This window comes from Octopus sinensis, linkage group LG23 (genome assembly GCF_006345805.1).
Source record: "Octopus sinensis linkage group LG23, ASM634580v1, whole genome shotgun sequence".
Classification (NCBI taxonomy): Eukaryota; Metazoa; Mollusca; class Cephalopoda; order Octopoda; family Octopodidae; genus Octopus; species Octopus sinensis.
In genome coordinates this window covers 12,311,515-12,322,952 of record NC_043019.1, presented here as the reverse complement: position 1 = coordinate 12,322,952, position 11,438 = coordinate 12,311,515, and the positions used below count along the sequence as shown (strand labels likewise).

Here is an 11,438-nt window from a genome sequence, read left to right as displayed (position 1 = left end):
GCTAACGATTCTGCCAGCTCACCGCCTATAATTATTGGTTTTCAGACTTTGGCACAAGGCCAGCACTTTCGAAAGAAGGGGAATAGTTGATTATATCAACCCCAGTTTCAACTGGTTAATTTTTATCGACCCCCAAGAATCAAAGGTAAAGTCAACCTCGAATAAATAAGCTTTTGAATGAGAGCATAAAACGACAAAATTCCACAGAGCAGTTTGTCCACATGCTAATGAACCTGCAGCCCCCCCAACCTTAATAATAATCCTTTCTACGATAGGCACAAGGTCTGAAATTTGGGCGAGGGATAGTGATATACCTTCGACCCCCCAGTGCGTAACTGGTCTTATTTAATCGACTCCTCCGAAAGGATGAAAGCAAGGTTGACTTGGCAGAATTTGAACTCAGACATAGCGGAGACGAAATACCTATTTCTTTATTACCCACAGGGGCTACACACAGAGAGGACAAACAAGGACAAACGGATTAAGTCGATATATCGACCCCAGTGCATAACTGGTATTTATTTAATCGACCCCAAAAGGATGAAAAGCAAAGTCGACCTCGGCGGAATTTGAACTCAGAACGTAGCGGCAGACAAAATACCGCTAAGCATTTCGCCCGGCATGCTAACGATTCTGCCAGCTAACCACCTTAATAATAATAATAATAATAATAATAATAATAATAATCCTTTCTACTAAAGGCATAAGGCCAGCAATTTCAGGGGAAGGGGTCTAGTCGATTACATTACATCAATCCCAGTGTTTCACTGGTACCTAATTTATCGACCCCAAAAGGATGCATGGCAAAGTCAACCTTAGCGGAATTTGAACTCAGAACGTGAAGACGGATGAAATACTGCAAAGCATTTCAACCAGCACGCTAACAATTCTGCCAGCTTGCCTTAAATAATAATAATAATAATAATAATGGTTTCAAATTTTGCCACAAGGGCAGCCATTTTGGGGGGAGGGGATGAGTCAATTATGTGACCCCAGTGTTTCACTGGTATTTAATTTATCGACCCCGAAAGGATGAAAGGCAAAGTCAACCTTGGTGGAATTTGAACTCAGAATGTAAAGATGGATAAAATGCCACTAGTATTTTGTCTTGCATGACAACAATTCTGCCAGCTTTCTACCTCAAAAATAATAATAATAATAATAATGATGCTTCTTTCTACCATAAGGCATGAAATAGGGTAGTGGACGGCTAGTGGTTTACATTGACCCTGGTGCATAACTGGTACTTATTTTACTGATCCCTAAAAGGATGAAAGGCAAAGTTGACCTCGGCAGAATTTGAACTCAGAATATAAAGCCAGAAGAAATGTTGCCACGCATTTTGTCTTGAGAGCTAATAGATAAATAAATGACTAAAATAAGTAAAGAGAAGCAAAAATAAAATTTACAAAAGCATATATATAAGTATGTATATATATATATATATATATATATATATATATATATGTATGTATATACATGTATGTATGTGTGTATATATACATGTATGTGTGTATACCCTCCTTCTTTCCTGAGCGTCCAATAAAATAATACTATACTTGCTCCATGTCCTCGCGTTGTGTGTGTGTGTTCTGTGTGTGTGTGGCGTGGTGTGTGTGTGTGTGTGTGTGTGGTGTGTGTGTGTGTGTGTGATATATATATATAGATATGTATATAATATATGATATAATATATATATATTGTTATATTTCGGAATGGTCATATTGCTAGTTTAGCCATTATTTAAACGTGTGTGTGTGTGTGTGTGTATGTATATATATATGTATGTTTGTTTGTGTGTGTGTATATGTATATTTACATTTGTATGTGTGTATAAACAAACACCAGAAGCAGCTGCTCAAAAAAAACTTCAGATTTCAAGAAAACCTAACAGTTGTCTTCCTTGATGGAAGGAATTCACCATCATAATTAGATCTGTCAGTCTAGAGTTCATTGCCTTCTTGAGAGAAAGTTTTGGTGAAAACTGGTTCAAAGACTTTGTCAAGAAACTCTTAGAAATGCTAACTATTTTTCATTGAAGTAGAACTAAAGAGAGAGAGAACGGAGACGGATCTTGTAAAGGGCAGACAGCAGGAGAATAGTCGAGACAAGTGTGGTGAGTCATATAGAGTTATGCTGCAAGCCAGCAAAATGTGAGATCAGAAATTAGAATGAAATAAGTTTAAAATATTCCAGTCAATGTGCAAGATTGGGTCTTTTCTTTACATTCTTTGTTTGGTGCCTATGTTACCCAAAAAAAGCCAGAACTGTAAATGACACAGTCCAACGAAACAGTATTTGAACTTGCAAAACAAAATAGGCGCAGGAGTGGCTGTGTGGTAAGTAGCTTGTTTACCAACCACATGGTACCAGGTTCAATCCCACTGCGTGTCTTCTACTATAGCCTCGGGCCGACCAAAGCCTTGTGAGTGGATTTGGTAGACGGAAACTGAAAGAAGCCCGTCGTATATATGTATATATATGCGTGTGTGTGTTTGTGTGTCTATGTTTGTCTCCCTAGCATTGCTTGACAACCAATGCTGGTGTGTTTATGTCCCCGTTACTTAGTGGTTCGGCAAAAGAGACCGATAGAATAAGTACTGGGCTTACAAAAGAATAAGTCCCGGGGTCGATTTGCTCGACTAAATGTGGTGCTCCAGCATGGCCGCAGTCAAATGACTGAAACAAGTAAAAGAATAAAAGAGTAAGATTAATTTTTTTTTTTGTTTGCTTCGGTCATTAGACTGCGGCCATGCTGGGGCACTGCTCTGAAGAATTTTTAGTTGGTCAAATCAACCTCAGTACTTAATCCTTTTCTTAGCCTGATACTTATTCTATCAGTTTCTTTTGCCAAACTGCTAAGTTATAGGGGCGTAAACACACCAATACCACTTGGCAAGCAGTGGTGAGGGACAAACACAGAAACAAAGATACACACATGGCAAGCTTCTTTCAGTTTCTTATTTCTTTATTGCCCACAAGGGGCTAAACACAGAGGGGACAAACAAGGACAGACAAATGGATTACGTTGATTATATCGACCACAGTGCGTAACTGGTACTTATTTAACCGTTTAGTGTTTAAACCGGCCATATCTGGCCCAGATATTCTACATGTTTTATATTCAAACTGGTGATATCTAACCTCTCACACCAAACCTACATTGACATTCTAAAAATAAACAATCACATCATTGAAACCTCAAAGCTGTAAGATAATGCATGATTAATTCAAAACAATTTGAGTGAAAAAGTATTACATCTAACAGAGTAATCTGAACACTAAAGGGTAAATCGACCCTGAAAGGATGAAACGCAAAGTCGACCTTGGTGGAATTTGAACTCAGAACAGCAGATGAAATACCGCTAAGCATTTTGCCCAGCGTGCTAACGTTTCTGCCAGCTCGCCAGCTTCTTTCAGTTTCTGTCTACAAAATCCACTCACATGGCTTGGCAATCCCTGTCAAACCATCCAACCCAGGCCAGCAAGGAAAATGGACACTAAATGATGATGGTAATGATATAGTTATAGCACACATAAATATATACATGGAGAGTTGAACATAAGTATATTTGTACTCAATATTCAGCTAACTAGATGGCAAGTAAGTGTTTCTGCAAAATACACACATGGTAAAGGGTAAAGACCCCTTTCGGTCATGAAGGACCATGGGATTGCACCTAGACAGTTACTCCCCGAGGCCCAAGTTCTGGGCAAGGTTGTTTATGGAAGACCAGCAGTCACCCACACATACCAGCGTCCCCTCTCCACACCACTGATGTTGTCCAAGGGAAAGGAAAAGGCTGACACAGCTTGGAACCAGTGATATTACATTACAACTCATTTCTACAGCTGAGTGAACTGGAGCAATGTGAAATGAAGTGTCTTGCTCAAGAACGCAACACACAGCCCGGTTCAGGAATCAAACTCACTACCTCATGATTATGAGCCCAATGCTCTAACCACTGAGCCATGTGTCTTCAGATGTGGTAGATATAGTAAAAATGACTAAATGCCAGAAAGCTTTTTGTCGAATACTTGACCATTTTTACCACTCAAGGATAAAAAGCTACTGAAATGAGAATATGTGCAGACAGCATACTACTTACTCCAAGAGACTGAGCCAGAGAATTGGGGGGGGGGGCAGAAGGGAGAAGAGAGAAGGAAAGAGAGAGGGGGAGCGGGGGGGAGAGGGGGAAGAAAGATGGGGGAGAAAGAGGGGGAAGAAAGAGAAAGGAAGGGGAAGAAAGAGAGGGGTAGAGAGAGGAGGAAAGAGAGACGGAAGAGATAGGGGAAGAGATAGGGGAAGAGAGAGGGGAAGAAAGAGAGGGGACAGAGAGAGAGAGGGGGATAGAGAGAGAGAGAGGGAAGAGAGAGATGGGAGAGAGGGGAAGAGAGAGAAGGGAAGAGAGAGGATGAAGGAGGAAGGAAGAGAAGATAGTTGTGGAGGAAACAAGAGTTAAAGGGGAGGGGGGAACAAGAGTTACAGATGTGGGGGACACAGAAAGAGAGAGAGAGAGAGAGAATCACAGAAGAGAATTGCACAAGAGGGAAAGACAAAGAGAGAGAGTAGCAGAAGACACACACATAGAAGAGACGGAAGGAGAGAGAGAGAAAAACAAACAAACACGGAAGGAGAGCATCAGAGAAGAAATAGACACAGTGAGAAAGCATGTCGCCAGAATTGAGTGCATTATTTTTTTGGGGGGGGATCCTTTTTTTTTTTTGGTTTGCTTTTGTCTTCATCAGAAATTCTAAACACTGGTTACTTTTAAAACAAAGCCTGACCCCCTCACCATCACCACCACTCCACCATTCCCTCCTCCTCCTCGTCCCACCACTTCATCCTCTTCTTCCTAGTCACATCCTTTTAGCTGAAGAAGAATGAAAAAAAGAAATATAAATGAAAATAAAAATAACTAAAAAAAAAAAACTGAGGAGTGTACAGTTTCTCACTAACATGTTGACTAATTTGGTCTGTTGTCGTTATTCCTCTTGAAAAGCAAACACTTCACCTCTCTCGGTCTCACTTGCCATTTTCAAAATGCTCACACTTGCTTTTGTCTTGCTACTTACCCCCCCCCCCCTCCAACCATCACTGCTGCCATATACATATATACACACACACATATATATATATACATACATATATATATACACATAAACATACATATATATACATACATATATATATACACATAAACATACATATACATATGTATATACACATATACATACATATATATACACATACATACATATATATATATACACACAACACATACATATATATATACACACAAACACATACATATATATATACACACAAACACATACATACATATGTATATATATATACACGCATCCACACAAACATATATACACAGCCACTCAATCTACATACAAATATACAAACATACATACATATAAAATATACATACATAAGCTCAGTTCTAGAAACTTCAGTAGCCTTGCCACTTTGCATTTCACTTTCCTTTTCTCCTCCCCCCCCCCCTGCAATCTGTTGCAATATTATTATTATTATTATTGTATCTAGAAACCAAACTACCGTTGTCAATGCCACCACCATCATCGACATCGTCGTCTCGCAATTGCCCTGGTCAACGAACTACTGCCACCACAGCTGTCTCTGTCACTAGAGCCATGTCCATCATCCTCATCATCATTGCCACAGTAACAGCCAATGGCACCATCCTTAAAAAACCAATGAGACCAACGACATCTCTGGCACCACCGCCATCACCAACACCACTGCAACCTACATTCTGTCCCCAGCTTGCTCTTGTTCATTTACAACAACTTCTCACAAGGAAGTATTCACGTAGGCACAGACAGGTGTAGCTGTGTGGTAAGAAACTTGCTTGCCAGACACATGGTTCCGGGTTCAGTCTCAGTTGAGCAAGTGTCTTCTACTGTAGCCTAGAGCCAACAAAAGCCTTGTGAGTGAATTTGGTAGAATCCCATTACGTGTGTGTATGCATGTGCATGCATGTGTGTAAGTGTGTGTGTGTGTGTCTCTATTTTTGTCCCCCACCACTGCTTGACAACCAAGGAAGGAATTACAACCGTGTTTTCGTGGTCTGCTACCACAACAGTTCCTTTATAGGATCCAGTTAGCTCAAGACATCATCAGGAGGAACCACGTCCGGTTTCGGCCCCTACTCTTCTACCGTTTTGACGTGGTGGCCCCCCATCCTATCGGAGGTATCTTCAGATCTGGTGTTGGGTGCATGTCTTCTTTCTTCTATTCCCTGGCCTCTTCGATGTATCGTCAGCGAGTATCAGCCGATGACTGACTGTCTTGTCAAATTTTTCCCTTTAAATACCTGCCGCTAGGCTCCAGCAGGCAGCCCCAGCAAGTTGTCACGTGACACTGTCTCACCTTAACTGACTAGTGAAGGCGCGTAGTTTTAGCCCGCACTTTTTCTAAACGACCCTGACAGGCAGTCCCAGCAAGTTTATGTTCTTGTAGCTTAGGGTTAATTTATATTGCAAACACAAGCTTAATAATGACAAGGTTATTTTACTAAATTCTTCATTATTTTAAAAATTAATTGAAACAAAGACAGGGTATTTCAACAGAACTATGGAAATGAAAGGGTTAACCCTTTGGTGTTTAAGCCGGCCATATCCAGCCCAAATATCCTACATGTTTTACATTCAGACTGGCCATATCCAGCCCCTCACACCTAACCTACATTGACATTCTAAGAATAAACTATCACACCATTGAAACTTCAGAGCTGTAAGATAATGTATGATTAATTGAAAATAATTTGAGTGAAAAAAGTATTACATTTAACAGATTAATCTGAAAACTAAAGGGTTAAAAAGTGGTAGGGTGTAATTTGAGGGAGATTTGGCTATTATTACTAACAGGTTGAAGGCAGCAAGCAGGCTGAATTGTTAGCATGCAGGGCAAAATGCTTAGCGGTATTTCATCCATGATTACACTCAGAGACAAAATGGTGCTGGGGTTGGCTTTGCCTTTCATCTTTTCTGGGTCGATAAAATAAGTACCAGTTGAGTACTGGGGTTGATGTAGCTAACTAGCCCCCTTCCCTGAAAATTTCAGGCCTTTTGCCTATAGAAGAAAGGGTTATTACTGACAGGTTGGACAATCAGGTAGAAGTTCCATCATTGACACACGATTCATTGCCACAAAAAGCATTGATGGAAAAGGGGTTGCCTAGGGGAGACCTGGCATCAGATACTGTGCGAGTGGCCAGGGCTATAGGCCCTAGTATCCTATTTTCAGATCTTGACTGGTACCCTCTTGTCAGTGAGCACATGATTTTCAAAGGCCCACAAGAAAACTAGCTTCCCACTGGGGCTGCTCCCTAGTACAAAAAGGTGATTCACTGGTCAGTTCCGACTCCTCATAACATTTGTTACCCTCTACTTTGCAGAAACCCATCCTTCACCTAGAAGAATATGTATGTGGGTGGTGGTCAGGAATCAGTGCATTTGTGGTTCTTGCTTGTTGCTATTTTAACCCTAGGTCAAACATGATTGAGTAGACCAATGACCAAAGTTTGCTCTAATCCCGTGTATGTGTGTATAAGTCAGTGTGTGGGTGAGTGTTTATGTGCAAGTGACTGTGTGGTGTGTGTGTGTGTGTGTGAGAGATAGAGACAAAGAGAAAGAGAGAGACAGCAACAAAAAAATAGAGAATTACACACAGGGTGGGTGGGGGTACAAAGACAATGTTTGTCATACTTCAAGAAGCATCAAGAGTAAATGTGGCACATTACTGACCATATTGGTCAGTGCGTGTGTGTGTGTGTGTGTGTGTGTGTGTCCATGCTTCTAAGCACGTGTAATGAAAGTGCATTTGTAAGCGCACGTGTGTGAGTGTGCTCAGACCCAGATTCATCATATTAGGTCTACACACACACACACACACACACATACAAACACACATACATGAAGTTTAATGTGTGTGTGTGTGTGTGTGTGTGTGTTAGTGTGTGTGGTGAGGGATGTGTTTCATTAAAATGTGTGTCAATACATTACACACTCACACAAACTGACAAGACCTATTTTAATACACAGGCACTTGAATCATGATGATGATGATGATGATGAAAATGATGATAATGAAAGCAATAATGGTGATGATGATGAAAGTGATAATGATGATGAAAATGATAATGAAAGCAATGATGATGATGAAGATAATGATGAAAGTGCTAATGATGATGATGCTAAAAGTGATGATGATGATGATGACAATGATGATAGCATTGGTAACTGTTAGGGATGATTATTACAATAAGAATACCGAAATAATAATAATAATTTCTAATTTTAGCACAAGGCATGAAATTTGGTGAAAGGGGTACCCCAGTACTTGACAGGTACTTCATTTTATTGATCCTGAAAGGACGAGAGGCAAAATTGATGTCAGCAGGATTTGAACTCAGAACACAAAGACAGGGAAGAAATACCACAAAGCACCTTGTCCAATGCGCCAATGATTCTGCCAGCTTGCTGCCTCTACAATAATTCTTTCTGTTCTAAGCATAAGGCCCAAACTTTTGGTGGATTACATCAAGCCCAATGCTCAACTAGAACAAATAATAATAAATGCCCTGATGCAGTATCAGGCATTGGGTCTCATGGCTTCTGATTTTAACTGATTGGAAGTGTTATCATGTACATTGTTTTGTCTTGGCACTGAGCAGATGGGCTACAGCAAATATTCTGCTCAATACCACAGATTTGCTTGTCAGTTGTTTGATCTTAAACAGCTGAGCATGTCCCTTAGTGGCTGACGATATGTCCACATCCGACCACAAAGAGAAGTACTGAGGGAGCATCATAGCCATGTGTTGAAAGGAATTTTTTGGCATTTGAATAATTCGTCTCTGGAAACATAGGTGTTTTGTTCAACATCTTTAAACAACCCTTATTCAGGGACCTTTCAAGCAGGATGGGCTACTCACATTTAAATCCCGTGTTTAACAAATTATATATCTACACACACATACATCATCATTTAATGTCCATTTCCCAACTGGCATGGGTTGCACAGTTTGACAGGACTGGTCAGCCAGACAGGTGTGCCAAGCTCCAATTACCTGCTTTGGTTTCTACAGCCAGATACCCTTCCTAATGCTAACCCCTTTACAGAGTGTGCTGGGAGATTTTTATGCAGCACCAGCACCACTGCTTTTCACGTGGCACCGGCATGGGTGCCTTTTACATGGCGTCGCTTTGGGTGCAAAATACCTGACACTGGCACATGTATGTGCACGCACGTGCGTGCGTGTGTGTGTCCCAAAAACAAATCACAGCACTTTTCCATGTATACACCCCATCCCAGATACAGATAATTAAACCACTTCTATGTAACCCAGCAATAAACCCTCCAATCCACATGTTTAACTTAGGACCGAGACAACTCGAATTTAAAGAGGAGAAAAACAAACAAACAAACACACACACACACCATTTTTAATCTCTTCTTCTCAGTTAGGGATTTTCTTAACAACTTCAGGTTTATGGGTTTGCAGCTCATTAAAGATATTTCAGGATGTAAATGGTGGTGGTGGTGGTGGTGGTTGCTTGATGCATAATGATTGAAAGAAGTCACAAACATCTAATTGGTTCCAAAAAGTTTAAGGTCTATTAGTGCTGATAACGAACTGATAACGGACTTGCTTCTGACGTAAGCAATCCGATAAAAATCAGAAATTAGATGTTGGTGAAATTTCTTCTCTGATGAAATGAAAACGTGAAATGAAAACTTTCGAAACGACCAAAAGAGAATAAATAAACCATTTCAATTAGATTAATAAATAAAGGAAAATATTAAGTACTTAATTATTAAGATGACTTCTTTTCTCTGTTAATTTTTTTTTTTTTTTCACTTACTGGACTACAGCCTTCTATGATAGAAATCAATTACATCACCCCTAGAACTTTTTCTAAGAACTTTGAAAGAAAAAGAGATTAACCCTTTAGTGTTTAAACCGGCCATACCAGGCCAAAATTGTCTTCCTGTTATATGCTCGAACCAGCCAGCTCTGACCTCTCACACCTACCCTACAAAGTCATTCTAAAACTAAACAGGGACATCATCAAAATCTCAGAGTTACAAGATGCTGTACAATTTATTTAAAACAAGTGATTAAACAGGCTGTACATTTGACAGATTAATCTGAATGCTAAAGGGTTAAGGAGTAGTGGGTGGAAGAAGTCGGATGGATGGATGGATGGAAAGTACACAGAAATTGTTAGTTTTAGTTTCATTTAATCATTTATTACTTGGGGCCTAAATTTTCATCACACTGTCCATATCCCGGTCACCAAAACCAAGTAATAAATAATTAAGTTAACACTTTCTGTGTTTTTGAAAGGCTGAAAAGGGTTTTAGATATACTTTGTGAAACAAAGGGATGGTCATGGCTGGAGACCATTTGACCATGAGTTTGCTTGATCAGGATTGACCTGCTGCTAAGTAACAACATATGGACTACAGTAAGGGTTTCAACTTGTTGCAGTGAGCCATTCAAGAAGTTATATGTCCACTTTTCTCATCCAGTTTGGTACTGCGCTTGTTAGGACTGTCTTAATTTGGGTCTCCACGAACAGAACGTTAGCATGCCGGGCGAAATGCGTAGCCGTATTTCGTCTGTCGTTACGTACCGAGTTCAAATTCCACCGAGGTCGACTTTGCCTTTCATCCTTTTGGGGTCGATTAAATAAGTACCAGTTTCGCACTGGGGTTGATGTAATCGACTTAATCCCTTTGTCTGTCCTCGCTTGTCCCCTCTGTGTTTAGCCCCTTGTGGGTAATAAAGAAATATATATGATAGCTGCATTGATTGGTTGAGACTGTTGGCACAGTTGGTCACAGCACAATGCATAAAGCAATCCTTGATGGACCACCACCAATGAAGATTATGTGCAAGTCAGTAACAGTATGTGTGTGTGTGCGCGCACAGGTTGTATGAAGCAAAAGAAAGAGTGGGAGTAAAGAAGGGAGTAACAGAAGGAGGAGGGATAATATTGTATCAGTCAAGGTTGAATCATTGCTGCTGGTGGTTCATAGTCTTTTTGTAGAAAACCTTGCTCTCAATAGATAAGCTTATCAAACCACCATCCATCCCAGATAAGCGTGTACGTGTGAGCCTGCCTCTAGTAGTGTGTGTGTATGTATGCTTCTGTTTTGACAGATCGTTTTTGGCAGTAGTAAATTTACCCAAAACACAAACAAACAAAAAAAGCCAACAAAAACAGCGATATTACATCTTCTTATAGTTTACCATTTACTTTGGCAAACGGCACTGGCACTACACACAGTAGGAGTGAGAAGAACCAGCGAGCTCAAGTTAGCATATCTGGTTTTTAATCCCAGGTGTAAGCTAAACTAGTTCGGTGAAATCACTAATTCCTTTAACAAAAAAGAA

At 40.2% G+C, this 11,438-nt stretch overlaps 1 protein-coding gene across 2 annotated transcripts in view; it reads right to left on the bottom strand.

Moving 5' to 3' along the window:
• Positions 1-11,438, bottom strand: part of LOC115223514 (phosphatidylinositol 3-kinase regulatory subunit alpha) — a 209,972-nt gene that overhangs the window by 117,330 nt on the left and 81,204 nt on the right. The gene's annotated exons all lie outside the window — the stretch shown is intronic.